This window comes from Sceloporus occidentalis, unplaced genomic scaffold (assembly GCF_023333645.1).
Source record: "Sceloporus occidentalis isolate IW3139 unplaced genomic scaffold, rSceOcc1.0.p SCAF_1, whole genome shotgun sequence".
NCBI classification, from domain to species: Eukaryota; Metazoa; Chordata; class Lepidosauria; order Squamata; family Phrynosomatidae; genus Sceloporus; species Sceloporus occidentalis.
The window spans coordinates 130030924-130046968 of record NW_028316981.1 but is presented as its reverse complement, the minus strand read 5'-3'; the positions used below and the strand labels follow the sequence as shown (position 1 = coordinate 130046968).

The 16045-nt window shown below is 40.4% G+C and overlaps 1 protein-coding gene across 3 annotated transcripts in view; it reads right to left on the bottom strand.

The window, feature by feature from the left end:
* Nucleotides 1-16045, bottom strand: part of LOC149322142 ((E3-independent) E2 ubiquitin-conjugating enzyme UBE2O-like) — a 148506-nt gene that overhangs the window by 97195 nt on the left and 35266 nt on the right. The window contains exon 1 of one of the 3 annotated variants that reach the window (XM_089535241.1): nt 8018-8038. The exons of the other annotated variants lie outside the window; for them this stretch is intronic. The gene's annotated coding sequence lies outside the window, so the exon portion shown is untranslated. Of the gene's footprint in view, nt 1-8017; nt 8039-16045 lie in introns of those variants that run through there. 3 annotated transcript variants of the gene reach the window in all.

Genomic DNA, 16045 nt, shown 5'->3' with positions numbered 1-16045 from the left:
CTGGTCAGTTAGGCTTAATAGTGCAAATCTATTTTTCACATTATAGGTGTGGTACAGACTGCCCAAAAAGAGCAATCTGCCGGCGCCTACTTTCCCGCCAGCAGGAAGCCACAGTGGACAAACCATGCGGCTTCCCGTCAGCGGGAAAAGAACATGCAAAAAGCTGGTTCTTCCTATGCTGCGGCGTAACCAGTGCACCACTCAATTTCTATAATGGCCAGCAAGTGATTATATTTTATTATATTCAGGAGCACCAGTCTAAAAACGCAGTAAGCAGAGATTTGGAACTCCTATTGGCTATCTCCACTAATTTAACTGAACCAGATGTAATTTAAACATACTAAGATAGCCATCACCATCTCGATTGGGCACTACAACTCGATCAGTCCCAGCTGGCATGCTAAATGGTAAGGGATTATTGGAATTGTAGTTCACAATATACGGAGGGCACCACAGTGGGAAAGGGAAAAACCACCACTGAAAATAATGAAACTTGCTCCCAATTAAATCTACATTAGGACTACTTACAAAGAAAAAAATTAAGGACCCTCACAGATTTGGCTGAAAAATCTACAGAATAGACATGATAATAATAATAATAATAATAATAATAATAACAACTTTATTTATATACCGCCCTTCCTGTGATCAGGGCGGTGCACAACAAATCACGACAAATGCAGTACATATACTATACAATAAAACTGTTAAACCCGTATTAAAACCAATCAACCGAGTACCATTGCTGTCGGGGGGGGGGGGGGGGAGGGTTAATTGGAGCTTGTGTCTGGGAAGGCCAGTTGAAACAGGAAGGTTTTTAGTTCCTTCCTGAATTGGGCCAGGGAGGTGGCCAAGCGGAGCTCCATGGGCAGTGTATTCCAGAGGGTCGGGGCAATGATAGTATATGACCTCCTTGCTGTGGAGGCCAATCTAGCCCCTGGGACCCTCAGTAACTGCTGCCCGGATGTCCTGAGGGTGCGGGGCGGAATGTATGGTTCATCACAGTGAGCATTTTTGTGCTCACGTACGTGGAGGGATGGGTTTTCCAGTTTCTGTAGAAAGTAGTACAGATGGCCCTCCTTATCTATGGATTTTTTTTACCCATGGATTCAAACATTCACTGTTTGAAAATATTCAATATATATATATATATATATATGTAAATAAATAAATTCCAAAAAGCAAACCTTGATTTTTGTCATTTTATATAAGGTACATCGTTTTATTATCCACTGTATTTGATGGGACTTGAATATCCACTGATTTTGGTATATACGGGAGATCTTGGAACCAAATCCCAGTGAATACCAAGGACCCACTGTATTCAGAACACAGAAGAACTGAGTGGAATTTTGGCAGGACCCTGTCCCTCCTCCCCACTCCTACTGCCCATGCTCAATGGACATGATTCCTGTTTTATCTACCCCATACAAAGTATTCTGCAATGTAAACAAGCCAGGCAGAACATCCATAATGAGGTAGTGGGTGGGTCATCTGAGCGCACAGATGTCCACTGGAAGAATCACCATTTTAGATAAGAAATCTGTCCTCCATGATTTGTATGACTCTTACATATAGGAAACTGAGAAACTAACTTACCAAAGAAAGAAGAATGTTTGACATGATCAAAGAGATTTCCTTTCATATGTATTACACGTTCAGGTTCTGGTTTTTATCCAGCAGTATTGGATAATTATAGAGGGCTTAAATATGTGTGGCTGTTCAGAGGGATGTTTGTGCAATGAAAATGTAGGCTGTTGTTAGTAAAGAGTTATGGTCTTTTTCACAGGTCTTTGAAAGTAAACTGTCTTAGGCATAGCCTAGGCCAGGGGTAGGCAACCTTTTTGAGCCGGGGGCCGGGTTGGTGTCCCCCAGACAACGGGGGGGGGGGGGGGGGAATAAATAATTAAATAATATAGGACGACATTTTCAAATGTACGACACATTTTTTAAAAATGGAGGACATGCAAAAAATTTGATGATTTTTAAAAAATGTTAATATAAATGCATGTTTCTTAGGCATGATCAAAATGGAGGACATTTGAGCATTATTCCTAGACAGATGGCAGAAATGTACGTCCCTTTCTGGCCAGCCCCCCCCCCCCCATTCCAAACAGCACATTTGGGCATTGAACATGGCTTTACTTAAGATGGCCTCTTGCATATTTCAGAGGCTTATTGCATAACCAAACTCTTTGGGTTTCACACTGAACATGGGTTCACATGGCTATGCATATTGAACATGTCAAGTTGGTTTCACAGTTCTTGCACCAAGTGTACTTCTCAGAAGTGTGTACTTGGTCAAGGGATTTTGGTTTTTCTTCACTGCGCATGAGTTTGTAAAAATCACAGCAATTTACATTGGCCTTGCCTCAGAGGCTTTCTGATATCAATATCACCATTAAAGAACCAAAAACACACAGAAAAGACACTTTGGAAAGTCACACTCTCTTAGCTTCAGAAACTGTGCGTGCATGCCTCTCAAGGTGACTCGTATCATCATCATCATCATCATCACCACCACCATCCCCCTCCTCCTCTTCCTCCTCCTTCTGCTCCTCCCTCCTCCTCCTCTGCCTCTTCCTCTTCCTCCTCCTCCTTCTCCGCCTCTTCCTCCTCCTCCTTCTGCTCCCCCTCCTCTTTCTGCTCCCCCTCCTCCTCTTCCTCCTCCTCCTTCTGCTCCCCCCTCCTCCTCTTCCTCCTCCTCCTTCTGCTCGACCCCTCCTCCTCTTCCTCCTTCTGCTCCCCTCCTCTTCCTCCTCTTCTTTCTTCTCCTCCTCCTCCCCCCTCCTCCATGCACCGCACGGCCTGGGGGCGGGGCGGAGGAGGCAGAGGAGAAGGAGGTGGGCGGTGCTGGGAGGGCGGCGCGGGGCTTCCCCCTTTGCCTCCTCTGCCCCAGGCCGTGCGGCCCTCGTCTTCCTCCTCCATGCAGTGGAGGAGGGGGGCAGCGTGGTCACGCGGCCCAGGTGGAGGAGGCGGCGGCAGCAGGACCGGGCTGAGGCCAATCCTGCCGCCTCCGCGGGCCTCATCCGGCCCGCAGACCAGGGATTGCTGACCCCTGGCCTAGGCCTTGAGCACAAAGGACAAAAGCAGCAGCTGCCCCGATCACTCCCTGTTTGGTGCAGGAGTGTGGCGACCAGATGTGTCCACTGCCGTGGTCCACAATGGACCATTGGCAAGGAGTGCTTCTTTTGCTCTCCTTTTTGTGCTGGGTTTGGGCTGAGCCTTAGGTAGCCATGGTGCAGCTTCAGCCTGATCCAGGGGCATGTATCATCTGAAAAGCATGCCCCTGGATCGGCCCAAAGGCAGTGCTTTTGGCCCATCTGTTTCAGGCCAGAATCAATATGAAAACAAAATATCACCCGAATAAAACATGCTTGATAGGTAGAGGTGTACAGTGCCAGGATTGGTGTTTATTGTTAACTGCCCTTTAGTCAACCTTGACTTATGGCGACCCCACAGATGAGACATCTCCAAGATCCCCATCCTCCAATACTCTGCTCAGGTCCTGCAGATTCAGGCCCAGAACTTCCTTGACTGAGTCTACTCATCTGGATAAAGCCTTTGTCCCACTGTACTGAGCTTTTTACCCTTGTGATCTTGGGGAGGAGGGGGGGGCATGGCATTTCTGACTATGTTTAGATCAGGGGTCGGCAACCTACAGCCCCGCGGGTCACATGAGGCCCGCCGAGGCCTAGGGACCGGCTCCAGCCCAGTCCTGCCACCGATTGCCGCTGGCGAAAGGCGGCCTCCCCCCTCTTTCCCAGCCTCTGTGAAGGCCCAAGCCTCCACAGAGGCCGGGAAAGGATGCGGGGGCCGCCCGTGATCACGGGTGCTCTCCTCCCTCTTTCCCAGCCTCTGTGAAGGCCCAAGCCTCCACAGAGGCCAGGAAAGGGTGCGGGGGCCGCCTGCGATCGCCGCGATCGTGGGCGCTCTCCTCTCTCTTTCCCGGCCTCTATGAAGGCCCAAGCCTCCACTGAGACCAGGAAAGGGCACGGGGGCCATCTGCGATCGCGGGCGCTCTCCTCCCTCTTTCCTGGCCTCTGTGAAGGCCCAAGCTGAGGGCAGGGAAGGGAGGGAGGGCGGGGGTCGTCCTCTTTCCCATCCTTCCCTACCCGCGGCTGCCAGACAGCCGCGAGCAGGGAAGGACGGGGGTGGGGGAAGAGGAGGAGGAAGAGGAGGGAGGGAGGAAGGAAGGAGCAGGAGGAGGAGGGAGGGAGGAAGGAGGAGGAAGAGGAGGAGGGAGGAAGGAAGGAAGAGGAAGGAGGAAGAAGGTGAGACAGTGTGACTTTCCAAAGTGCATTTCTGTGTATTTTTGGTGCTTTTAATGCTAAAAGGTCTGCTTTAACCGACAGTGATGATGATGATGGTGATATTGATATCAGCCAGCTTCTGAGGCCCAAATGTCCTCCATTTTGATCATGGCTAAGAAACATGCATTTATATTAACATTTTTTAAAAATCATCAAATTTTTTGCATGTCCTCCATTTTTAAAAAATGTGTCCTACATTTTAAAAGGTTGTCCTATATTATTTATTTATTTATTTATTGGCTTCGGCCCCCCAGTTGTCTGAGGGATAGCAACCCGGCCCCCGGCTCAAAAAGGTTGCCTACCCCTGGTTTAGATAGTGAAGACTCCACAGTGATTCAAGTGGGGCTAGATTGTTGGATCAGAAAAGAAAAATCCTCTTCTTGCACTTAGCATAAATTGTCTGTGCAGAAGGTGGCTTTTGCCAATACTGCTTCATAGTGGGAAGCAAAATCAGCAACATGGAAAAAGACATGAGTGGAATAAAACCGGACTGAATCACACAGAAAACTGAGATAACAATAGGAGCCTGTAGAGCAGGGGTAGGCAACCTGCGGCCCGTGGGCCGGATGCGGCCCGGCAAGGCCTTGGGACCGGCCCCAGCCCGGTCCTGCTGCCGATTGCCGCCGGGGCCTTTGGGGGGCAATTGTCTATAGAAGCCTCAGAAACATGTATTTATACTAACATTTTTTAAAAAATCAGCAATTTTTTTCGCATGTCCTCCATTTTTTTTAAAAAAAGTGTCTTCCATTTGAAAATTTTGTCCTACATTTGTCCTGGTTTATTTATATATTTATTTTTTTTTAAAAAAAAAATATTTAATTATTAATTTTTTAAAAAAAATATTTAATTATTTATTTTTTGGCTTCGGCCCCCCAGTTGTCTGATGGACAGCAACCCGGCCCCCGGCTCAAAAAGGTTGCCTACCCCTGCTGTAGAGGGTGTCTTAGAAATTTCTCATTTATGGTATTGTGGATTTTTTTTATTATTACTACTATTATTTATAGTCATTTGTACATCTTCCAACCATCAATACATTAATCTCTTACCTTTCCAACCAATTCTTTTCTTTAAAAAATAATATAAAATTAATAAAAAAGATGTCTACCCTTTCAACCTTCCCTTTACTTTCCTCACAGACAAGCAATGATTTCCCACTTTTTGTAATTCTTTTTATTTCTCATTAAAGAAGCATTATTTTTCATTACACAAGCATTACGTTTAATTAACCAAATTTTTTCACTCTATTATAAGCTTGTATTATATCACCCCATTTCATTTTCCAGTTATTTTATCAGTGCTTCCCATTCTTCCTATTTCTTAAATGAGTTTTCTTTCATCACTGTAGTTCATTTATCCATTTGCCTCATACCCAACAATGTAATTAGCCTATCATCAAGTGTTAGTATAGTTTTCCAGTTCTTTGCATTAGCAAGCCTTGCTCCTGTGATCATGTATTTGCTTCTGTTGCTCGTCTATGTTTTTATCTGTTACGTTTAATAGGTAAAGTTGTGGTTTAATTTCTATATTTGTCTTTAATATTTTGGTTATTGTGTCATGTACTGTGTCTAGCCAATATTTCTTGGCGTATTCACACAGCCACCACATATGATAAAAGGTTCCTCACTGTTTCCACCATTTCCAACATTTTTTTTGCCAATTTCACTGGGATTACAGACCACCTGTACAGCATCTTGTTGTAATTTTCTTTTTAGATCATTACTTCATATAAATTTAAAATTAGTATTCCAATATTTTCCCCACTAGTCAATTTGAATCATGTATCCAATACTCTGCATCCATTATACACTTGCCCCTCCATTTGCGCGGCCTTGGAATTCACGCCCTCCCAAACGGAGGGGAGACATAATGGGGAGGTGCTGCCATTCAAGCCTATGGGGCTTCCATATTGGTAAGTTTCCATTTGGGGGGGGAGGGGTTCCAGAACGGATCCCCCATGAAAACGGAGGGCCAACTGTACTGTACAAACTTTAATCGTATCATGTTCCATTTCTCTCTTCAATAAAAATTTGTATAACTTTGGAATTATCTTTTGTAAATATTATATCATCCAGTTCAGCATTCTTATTTTCAATTCGTTCTAATTTGATAATCATCACAGTTTTTTTCATACAACTGTCTATGGATAAACTACTGACAATCTAACCCTTCAATCAATAATCCTTATCTTGATTTTAATCTTGGATTATTGTTTTCCCAATGCAGTAACCTTCTGCAAGCCAGACAGTCTATTTGGTCCACTGTATTGGTATTTTCCTATAGAATTTCTTTATTATTTTGTCCAAACTTCTTTCATGTTGTTGTAACTGCCATCAAGTCAACTTTGACTTATGGTGACCCTATGAATGAAAGTCATACTGTTATCAACAGTCCTGCTCACTCATAGGGTTGTCCTCGGTCAAAGCTACTTAATGGCAATTAACAAGAAAAAGGTTTAATATCTGGGACTTGTGGCTTCAGTATGTGAAGTCAATGTAAAACAGAGATTCTTGGGATATGTAAAAGATGCTGTTATTTCTCAAATTATCTGAACAAGTTTTGCTGAGGAAATATGTTCTCTTTTAGGGGCTGTCATAAGAAAAGGAAGAGAAACAACAAATACCTAATATAGATAGGGCACAGACAAAGTAATTACAAAAGCATCTGTGTACATATTCCTCATAGCAAATAGTATATACAATACAGCAACTATGAAATAAGCATTGTAAACTATGCATGTTTAAACTAGATAAATAAAATTTAAACTAGATACACATAAAATAATGTGAAAAAATTACCTGTACAAATTTCAAAAATGTGTCTCCCAAGGAACTGATAATTTTCAAAGCATTATACTTTTTTTCTCCTATGTGTATGAAGATTATTCTAATCATAATATCTTGGTGGCAGTGAGGGAGCTCAGGTAACATGTAAAAACTTGAATTCTGAAGTTGATGGCTAAATTCCTGGTCTACAATTAGTCCATGGGGATATACAATGCTTTATACAAGGTGGATGACAAGTCACTAGTCTTGAAGAGCCCTGGTGGTGCAGTGGTTAAATGCCAGTACTGCAGCCACTCACTCACAATCCGCAAGGTTATGAGTTCAGTTGCAGCCAGGGGCTCAGGGTCAACTCAGCCTTGCATCCTTCCGAGGTCGTTAAAATGAGTACCCAGATTGATAGGGGGAATTAGCTTACAATTGTAAACCGCTTAGAGACTGCTCAGTGTGGTATGAAGAGGTATATAAATGACACTGCTATTGCTGATATTCTGTATTCAACCCTAATTTCACTAGCTCAACAGAGGAAAGCAATCCCACTAATATCATTGCTGGTACTGAAAATGCTCTTGCTGATGAAGCTGAGTAGACAGAAAAATGTTGGTTCCAAATTGGAACCAATACTCAGCAGATACTATGCTGATAGTGATACAGACAGTACTGACAGTAGAACCCATAAAGTCAGTACTGAAATTGGAACCCACAATTGTTTATCATAACAGATATATAGCTAAACCTATACTTTAAGCTGAGTGACCTCATCAAGACAATATCCAGGATTATAGGACAAGAGCAATTTAAAATGCCTTTAAAAGAACCCCAAATAGGAAGATAAATATGATATAAGACATGGGGTAAAAGAATAAGGAGGGAAGGCTGATTTTATATCAAAAAGCCACAACAACAAAAATGGTTCTAACTGACCAATCACAGGGGTCTAACGCCCAGAACTTCTCATCGTTTTGCAGACTTGCAGGTTTTCATGTGAGTTAACTGAAAACAAACAAAACAAAACATAAACAACTGTTCCAACTACCATGTCGCACTATGGCCTTGAAACAAAAACAAGTGAAACTGCAGGTGCAGGCAATGAGGCCTGGCCTTCAAGCTATCAGAAAATTAGAAACTACCAGAAACTTAGAAAATAGATATTGTGACAGGGCAGCTGCCATCCAAGTCCCCCTCAGCTCTAGAATGGGCTGGATGAGGCTCTGTACAAAGACAGAAGCCTCTCCTATACATCACAGGAGTCTATGAAGAAGTACAGTAGTACACAATGGCTGGCATCCTGTTTATCCCAACTACAATAGACTCATTCAATCAATTGCTGAATGAGTCCACATGTAGGTAAATTTAATGGATTGAGTAGGTCTATTCTAATCAAGACTAAAAAGAGAATTTAGGCCATTATGTGTTTTAACACAAAACAGAAGAGTTAATGAAAGAATATGTCTTTCATTTTGTGTTAAAACACAATATTTGACTCTTGTCATAGAGGGCTTTTTGCACCTGTGTAGTCTCACGTGGCAGAAAATTTACTGTCAATTGGAGAATGTTCAGCAGCTAAAATAATACATGTAGCCAAGAACTGGAAAATTTCCACTTTGTGGTGTCCTGGTTTTGGTTTATCAGTTGTGGTCTTTTAAAGAATCATTATAAGATAAAATCATGCTGCTCAACATTGAAGGTGACATTAGAAGCATGACTTTACTAGCATTTCAAAGGTGCTGATGCAATATCCTTGCCTAATTATCCATTATGCGAGTTTTATGAACTGAGCACAAGAAAGGTTTAAAAGCACCTGCTATGGAAAGCTCTTTCTACTCTTCCATGAACAGAATAACTCTAAACATGTTTATTCATAAATAAATCTGCTCTATGTTCAAAGGAACACAATCTCTAGTAGGTATGTTAGAACTGCACCTCTGCACTGAAAGCGCACAGTAGTAAATAACTGTACAACACAGCATACTAGTTTTATTAGCCCTGGACATCCATATATGCTGTAAGTATCTAGTAGTGCGATAAAGGTACCCCTTTCAATAGGGTTAGCTGTTGCAAGATACCACTATAGAACCGACACATGGTTAATGATGAAATTGAAATGCATTCTGCCTCTGAACAAACATCAACACACACTTGCACAACTGTTTGTGTTAAGCAAGTTACACATGAAAAACACAAAAGGTGCAAGGGCTGACATGGAATGTCACTTATGTCTGTGGGAATTTCTGTATGCTAAGGGCCCTTTACAGCAGAGCAAGTACAAGAATCTACCCACAGACAGATCATAATAACGAGTCCAGGATTTTAATTTATTTTGATTTCCCAAGAGATTTGTAATTAAATGCAGTCCTTGTACAAAAGTGTATAGCACATAGTACAACCATTGTGCGTGCTTAAATATTACCATTTATGTGCCTGTAACCATTGCCCTGGTATTGAAAAGGCAGGCACAGCTCTATTATACCTAGGCCTAGAAGCAAATGAAAGGCCCTCCCTCCATCCCAACTGCCACTGCCCTGGCTTTGGAGAGAAAGAAGAAGCTGGCACAGCTCCACCATGCCTAGGTCCAGAAGCAGCTGCCTCCACCCTTGCCTCTGAGGTTTGAAAGGGAAGAGGCAGTATCTACTGTACATACTTTCCTCCCACACCGCATCTTCTTTTCCTTGTTTGTCTGTCCTAAGTGGATTCTAAACCCAAGAGCAGGCAGCTGTTTCATTGTTTTTTACTTGTAAAGCACCCTGGTCAGTGATGGTAATATATAAATAACTAATAAGACAATAATGCTTGGTAAAGTGGAGGGCAATAGGAAAAGAGGAAGACCACATTCCAGGTGGACAGACTCAATCAGAAAAGCCACAGCTATGAATCTGCAAGATCTGAGCTGACTGAAGATAAGGTGACTTGGAGATCTCCCATTCATAGGGTTGCTACAGGTCGAAGTCAACTTGAAGGCAGTTAAAAATAAGAATAACCACAAATTGTTTTCACACTCCAGAATTTTAATATAAACCCCCTGAAATTCTTCCTTTTCATGAATAATGTCAGATAGATTAACTGTACCTTTAAACCCCCTTTTAAAACTACAATCGCCCCTCCTTTCTTGCAGACTTTTGGATCCGCATTCTTGATTACTTACAGAGGAGTGAGCTCCGCTGTTGTTAATGGGGCGCACAAGCCTATGGGGCTTGAATACGTGTGAGTCTCCATTTTTGTGGGCGGATCCGGAACGGATCCCCCGCGAAAACAGAGGGTTGACTGTAGTTTATTCATGAGTTTGTTATCTGTGTATTAGCAGGTTTGAACTACAATGCTTATTAAGGCTTTTATCTTAAACATGTTACTATTGTGCAATCTAAAAGTTTTTACAATTAGAGCTTAATATTGGTTTTTGTGATTGCTATTGTATTTGCTGGTCAATGACCGAATAAACTTTATTACATTACACTATTGACCATTTGTGAGGGGAAAGGAATAAGGCTTTAAAGGGGCCAAATGAAACTGTAATATTGAACAGGAACATTCTAAATTCTGTAATATTGTACTAATATGTTCTAGCACATGGCTGATTTCCTCTATACCACTCAAAACCCAATGGATTTTAGCTTCTAGAACAGTATTAATGATGCAATGAAAGCAGATAAAAGTAAAAAAAACCCAACCTTGTTTCATAAACAAAAAATACTGAAACTTTTTTTAACAGACTGGCACACATTTCAACAGAGATGCCTAGGAATTCAAGGTTTGCTTTTGAAAAAAGCATAATCATATGGTAAAATGGAGCTAAAGTCTCATCACTCAGTTCTGCACAAGCAATGGAATACGTGTAACAAATTTATTGCATCATAAAAAGCCAATTCAACAAATGTGCCAGACCTATTTTTTTGCATTAATAGATTAACAACAACAACAACAACAACATCAACCGTAAGACAAGCTGTAAAATTTTATTCAATCTGACATCTCCAGGCATGGTGTGACAAAAGCTGGTGCACAATGGAAAAGTGATACACAGTTATTTTTCCTCTCTGAGTTCAAAAGCATTTTAGTTCTTGTATTTGTTTATTTCCCCTCCTCCTGAGGAGCTTAGAGTGTTACATGAATCCCTATCCTCCAAAAAACTCTGTGGGGCCAACTAGACAGCAGAACTGGCCCAGTCACACAGCCGGCCTTACTGTGAGACAGAAATCTGACCCCATGTCTCCAGGGACAAGTCCAAGGATCTGAGTATTACACCACACTGGGTCACAAAATAGATCTTTCATCAAATCTTCATATGGGGTATTGATGTACATTGGATTAAAAAACAGACTGACTCTTCTTTATCTGGAACTCCAAAACACTCAACTCCCTCCCCTCACAAATTATTGAGTGGCAGAGATAGTGGCACCTTTGCTTTCTGACGGTTCAGTGTCCATAAACTTTGTTTTATGCACAGTCATTAAAATATAGTATAAAATTACCTTCAGGCTATGAAACAAATGAATTTTGTATTCAGACTTGGGTCTCATCTCCAATATGTACATTATGTATATATATGCAAACACAGGTATTCCAAAATCCAGAAAAAATCTGAAATACTTCTGGTCTCAAGCATTTCAGATAAGAGAGACTCAACCTGTACAAACCAAAAACAAACAAAACTTCTGTCCAAGCACCCATAGGATTTGCATACACAGGAAGGCCAATTTAGGATTTTGCATGAATTAGAAGGCATAAGCATATTTGATTCATTTCCTAACACCTATTTAGCTAGAAGATGCCTTCAAAGCCATTGCTGCCAAACAGATGTATTCAAAAAGATACTTTGCTGCTGCATGCAAGAAACAGTGGCATTTAAAAAAGAAGAGCCTTAAGGTCAGGTTCTGAAGATGGCATCTCCCTGAAAACCAGCTCCATTGTGCATACGGAAGCCATGCATTAATTTCCTTGATAACAGCAGAGCCACTCCCATAGCTCCCACTGCAGGAGAAGAGTGTGAATGCCACTGGGACAATGCAGCACAATTGCATCATTGCCTGAAAATCTCAGCTGCAGTTTCCATTCACTCGCTTCAGTTCTCTCCCCTGCACAGCAACCTCTGAGTGATGGTGAAAGAGTGAAGATGGGTGGAAAGGGACATTTTAGAAGGGAAGGGAGAGATAAACTGGTAAGAGCTGTATTGTTTTATGATCATGCATACAGCACATTGAATACTTTAGCTTAGCAGCCACATTGCTTTGCAGACTCAGCCCTCCAGAACCACAGATTCCTGTTTCAACCATTCACGGCTTGAAAATATTTTAAAAATATATAAATTCCAAAATGCAAACCTTGATTTTGCTATTTTATATAAGGGACACCTTTTTACTATCCCACTATATTTAGTGATACTTGAACATCCATGAATTTTAGTATTCACACATGTGCGTGTGTCATGGAAACTAACCTCAGCAGATAAAAGGGCCACTGTATGTTAAGAAACTGTCCAAGCACAATTTCACACTTTGCACTCAAGTCACAGTTGAAACTCATTGCCTTTGCAGATCAGAGGTACTTTTACCGCAAAGAGAAAATTATTAAATACATTAAAAGTGGCAAAATACCAGAAAAAAGAATATATGAACAGCTAGCTGCCTATTGTGTTATTTCTAACAAACACTTTGCTAAAATAGAATTGCTTTCTCCTGAACTGCACAATCCTAGTGTTATCCATACTTAGTGTATTTAAACAGCAAGGCAATAGAAGAGGTTATCTGAACATTAGCTTCTCGGCAATGTCCAGAGTTGATTCTACCTGCACCAACATTCCTTTAAAAAGAGGAGTGAGTAACTTGTGGCCCCCAGATGTTACTGAGCCTGAACTCCCATCATTCCACACCACTGACTATTCTCACTGGAGCAGGTGACAGTTGTAGTCCAACAATATCTTATGATCCAATTGTTCTTCACCCCTACTTACAGCACCATCACCCTATTTATATGGAATAATTATATCCCCTTTTCTAGTTCATCTGAACCACTTATGCCACTAAGCTTTATTTTTAAGGATGACATGCATCACAAAACTAGCCCCAGAGGCTTTTATGCTGGCAGATTCTTTTTAATTTCTGGAAATACTGGCGGATTATTTTGTTTTCCTGCTTCATGGCTTCTGACTAGAATTCTCAGGTGAAAATTGGAGACAATACCAGTAACTTTAATGGCTTTCTAGAAGAGAGAATTGCAGGTGTTGCTTGTTATCTGCTTACCTAACAAGCAATACCTGCTGAAATTTCCTTTTCTGCACAATCATTAAAGGTATTAAACCCATCTCCAGTTTTCAATATGGCAACCCTACTTCTGGAAGGCATTTGTAATTGGTCACTGTGGAAGCAGAATACTGAGCCACAGACAATAATAATAATAATAATAATAATAATAATAGGATTTATTTATATGCTGCCCAATCACTGGGAATCCGGGCAGCTTACAACAGAGGGGATAACAGATGGTTCCCTGCCCTCAGGCTTACAATCTAAAAAGACACGACACAAAAGGAGAAGGGAATGGTGAGGGTGGGAGGGGATCAGGTCCAGCATTCTTCTCTCCCTCTGAGGCCTGGACCAAGGCAGATGGACCGGAGGGAGGGCTCTTCTTCTTCAGACTAGCCCTGATGGAGCTGGGCCTACCTATTCACTCCCTCACAGGCTATGTATTTTGTATTGTACAGTTGTCCCTCCATATTCGCTAGGGTTAGGGGAACAAGACCCCCGTGAATATGGAAAAACCGCAAATAACAAAAACACAATTTTTACCTGAGAGGACACCTCTCTAGGAATCTCTAGGTCCTCCAGTGCAACTCTGTGGTCAATGTCCAACATACACTGACCATAGAATGGCACTGGAGTAGCTACAAATGGTCTTTCTGTGCAACGTTTAGTTAAATTTGACCACAGAGTTGCACTGGCGGACCTAGACAGTCCTAGAGAGAACATATTAATGAAATCCATGAATAATCAAATCTGCAAATATCAAAGCCACAAATATGGAGGGATGAATGTATTTGAAATACATTTGTATTGCTAATTTTATTGAAACTGTTATTTGTTATGCATTTTTGCTATTGTTGTAACCCACCTAGATTCTATGAGTTTGGGCAGGCTATAAATACATTATTATTGTTGTTATTATTATTATTATTATTATTATTATTATTATTATTATTACTGAACATTTCAGATTTTTCAGTAAACTAATAAATTTTGCCAAATCTACAATTTACCTACTTTTATGATTGACCAGGACATTTTAAATGCAACCCTTATTTAAAGAAAAGTTTATGGACAAAATAATTTTGCTCAAACAACACCGTGTATATTTGAACTATGTTCCTATTCCCCCCCTCCACAATCCAGTAGTACAATCTGAAAACCAAATCAATATCCACTCAATGAAGAACACTTTAATCTGCCTTTGTAAAGGGCTTGTTGTCCTTGAGGTGGAAAGCCTTTTGATTGATGCAGATCAGAACAATTTTTGACCATTGCCTCTCTCAATTAGGAAAGGAGTAGAGCTGCTTAGTTCTGCTAAAAAAATAAAGAAAAACTAATGCCAGCTATTTCACCTTTAACACCAGTTATAATGCTAAAATTTTTTCCAGTAAATTTAAAGGAAGAAGTAGGGAAATTAGTAAAAGGTCAAGAAATATATAGGATAAGAGAATGGATGAAGACTATGAGGGAGAAAGGGAAAATAAAGGAGAAATTGCAAGGATCAAAATTAACTTGGTATAATTGTATTCAATTGGAGCAATGGATAAAGAAGTATGAGAAAAATATAGGAGAGATTAGAGAATACACAAAATTTGAACAGTTGATTAGGCAAAGAGAAAGTATAGAGGCAAATGAAACTTTGAAAGGGGTCGCAAGTGAAATATATAAATTATTATTAAAATATAATGAGAAAGAAGATTATTTAAAGACAACATGGGAGGTTGATTTAGTACAAAAAATAAATGACCATGAATGGGGGAAAATTTGGAATCAACGCCATTTAACATTTTATTCTATACGAATAAAAGAGAACTACTACAAAATAATTTGGAAATGGTATTTAACGCCTGTAAGGTTAAGTCATATAAATAAGAATTATTCAAGGTTATGTTGGAGAGGGTGTCAAGAGATAGGCACTTACATGCATATGTGGTGGGGTTGTAGAACCGTAAGGAAATTTTGGCAAATGGTATTTGAAGAGATAAAAGAAATAACAAAAATTGATTTAGAATTTAGTCCAAAGATAGAGTTATTATCTTTATATGATAAAATTAACTGCACCCAAGTTATAAAGGATCTAATTACAAATTTATTACCAGCGGCGAGATTAATGATAGCAAAAAAGTGGAAAGACCAGGGAGATTTACAAATACAAGATTGGTATAGAGAGATTTGGCAAATAGCAATTAATGATAAGTTAACTAGTGAAATTAAGTTTAGAAGAGGAATAATCAAGAGAAATGATTTCAAAGCAATATGGAAAACATTTGTACAAAAAGTTTTAGGAAAAGAAGGAGGTGTTTTACCACCAGAGGAAGAGTTACAATTCTGGAGATAGAGTAATAAGAAGACAGGCTCGGGTGATGGGGAGCACTTGGGGGAAGGGGGGAATTATGAAAAATATATGATGAAAAGAAATATGAATTAAAGTTAGATAAAGTAGTAAAGAATGGAATATAAAGGGATATATTATATGTATGGGGAATATAATGTAAAAGTCTTTTTTATATATTATTGTAAGGTGAATTTAATCAATATTTTATCAATTTATTATAATAACATGTATTAATTTCATTCTACCAATTTAAAAATAAAAAAAGCAGAGGTTAAAAAAAGAAAAGAAAGTGTTCTTCATAGATTTAATATTGATTTGCTGCCACGTGCTCTAACTTCTCATTTCTACCATGGTCCTAAAGGCTGCTGGTTTCCTTTGTCT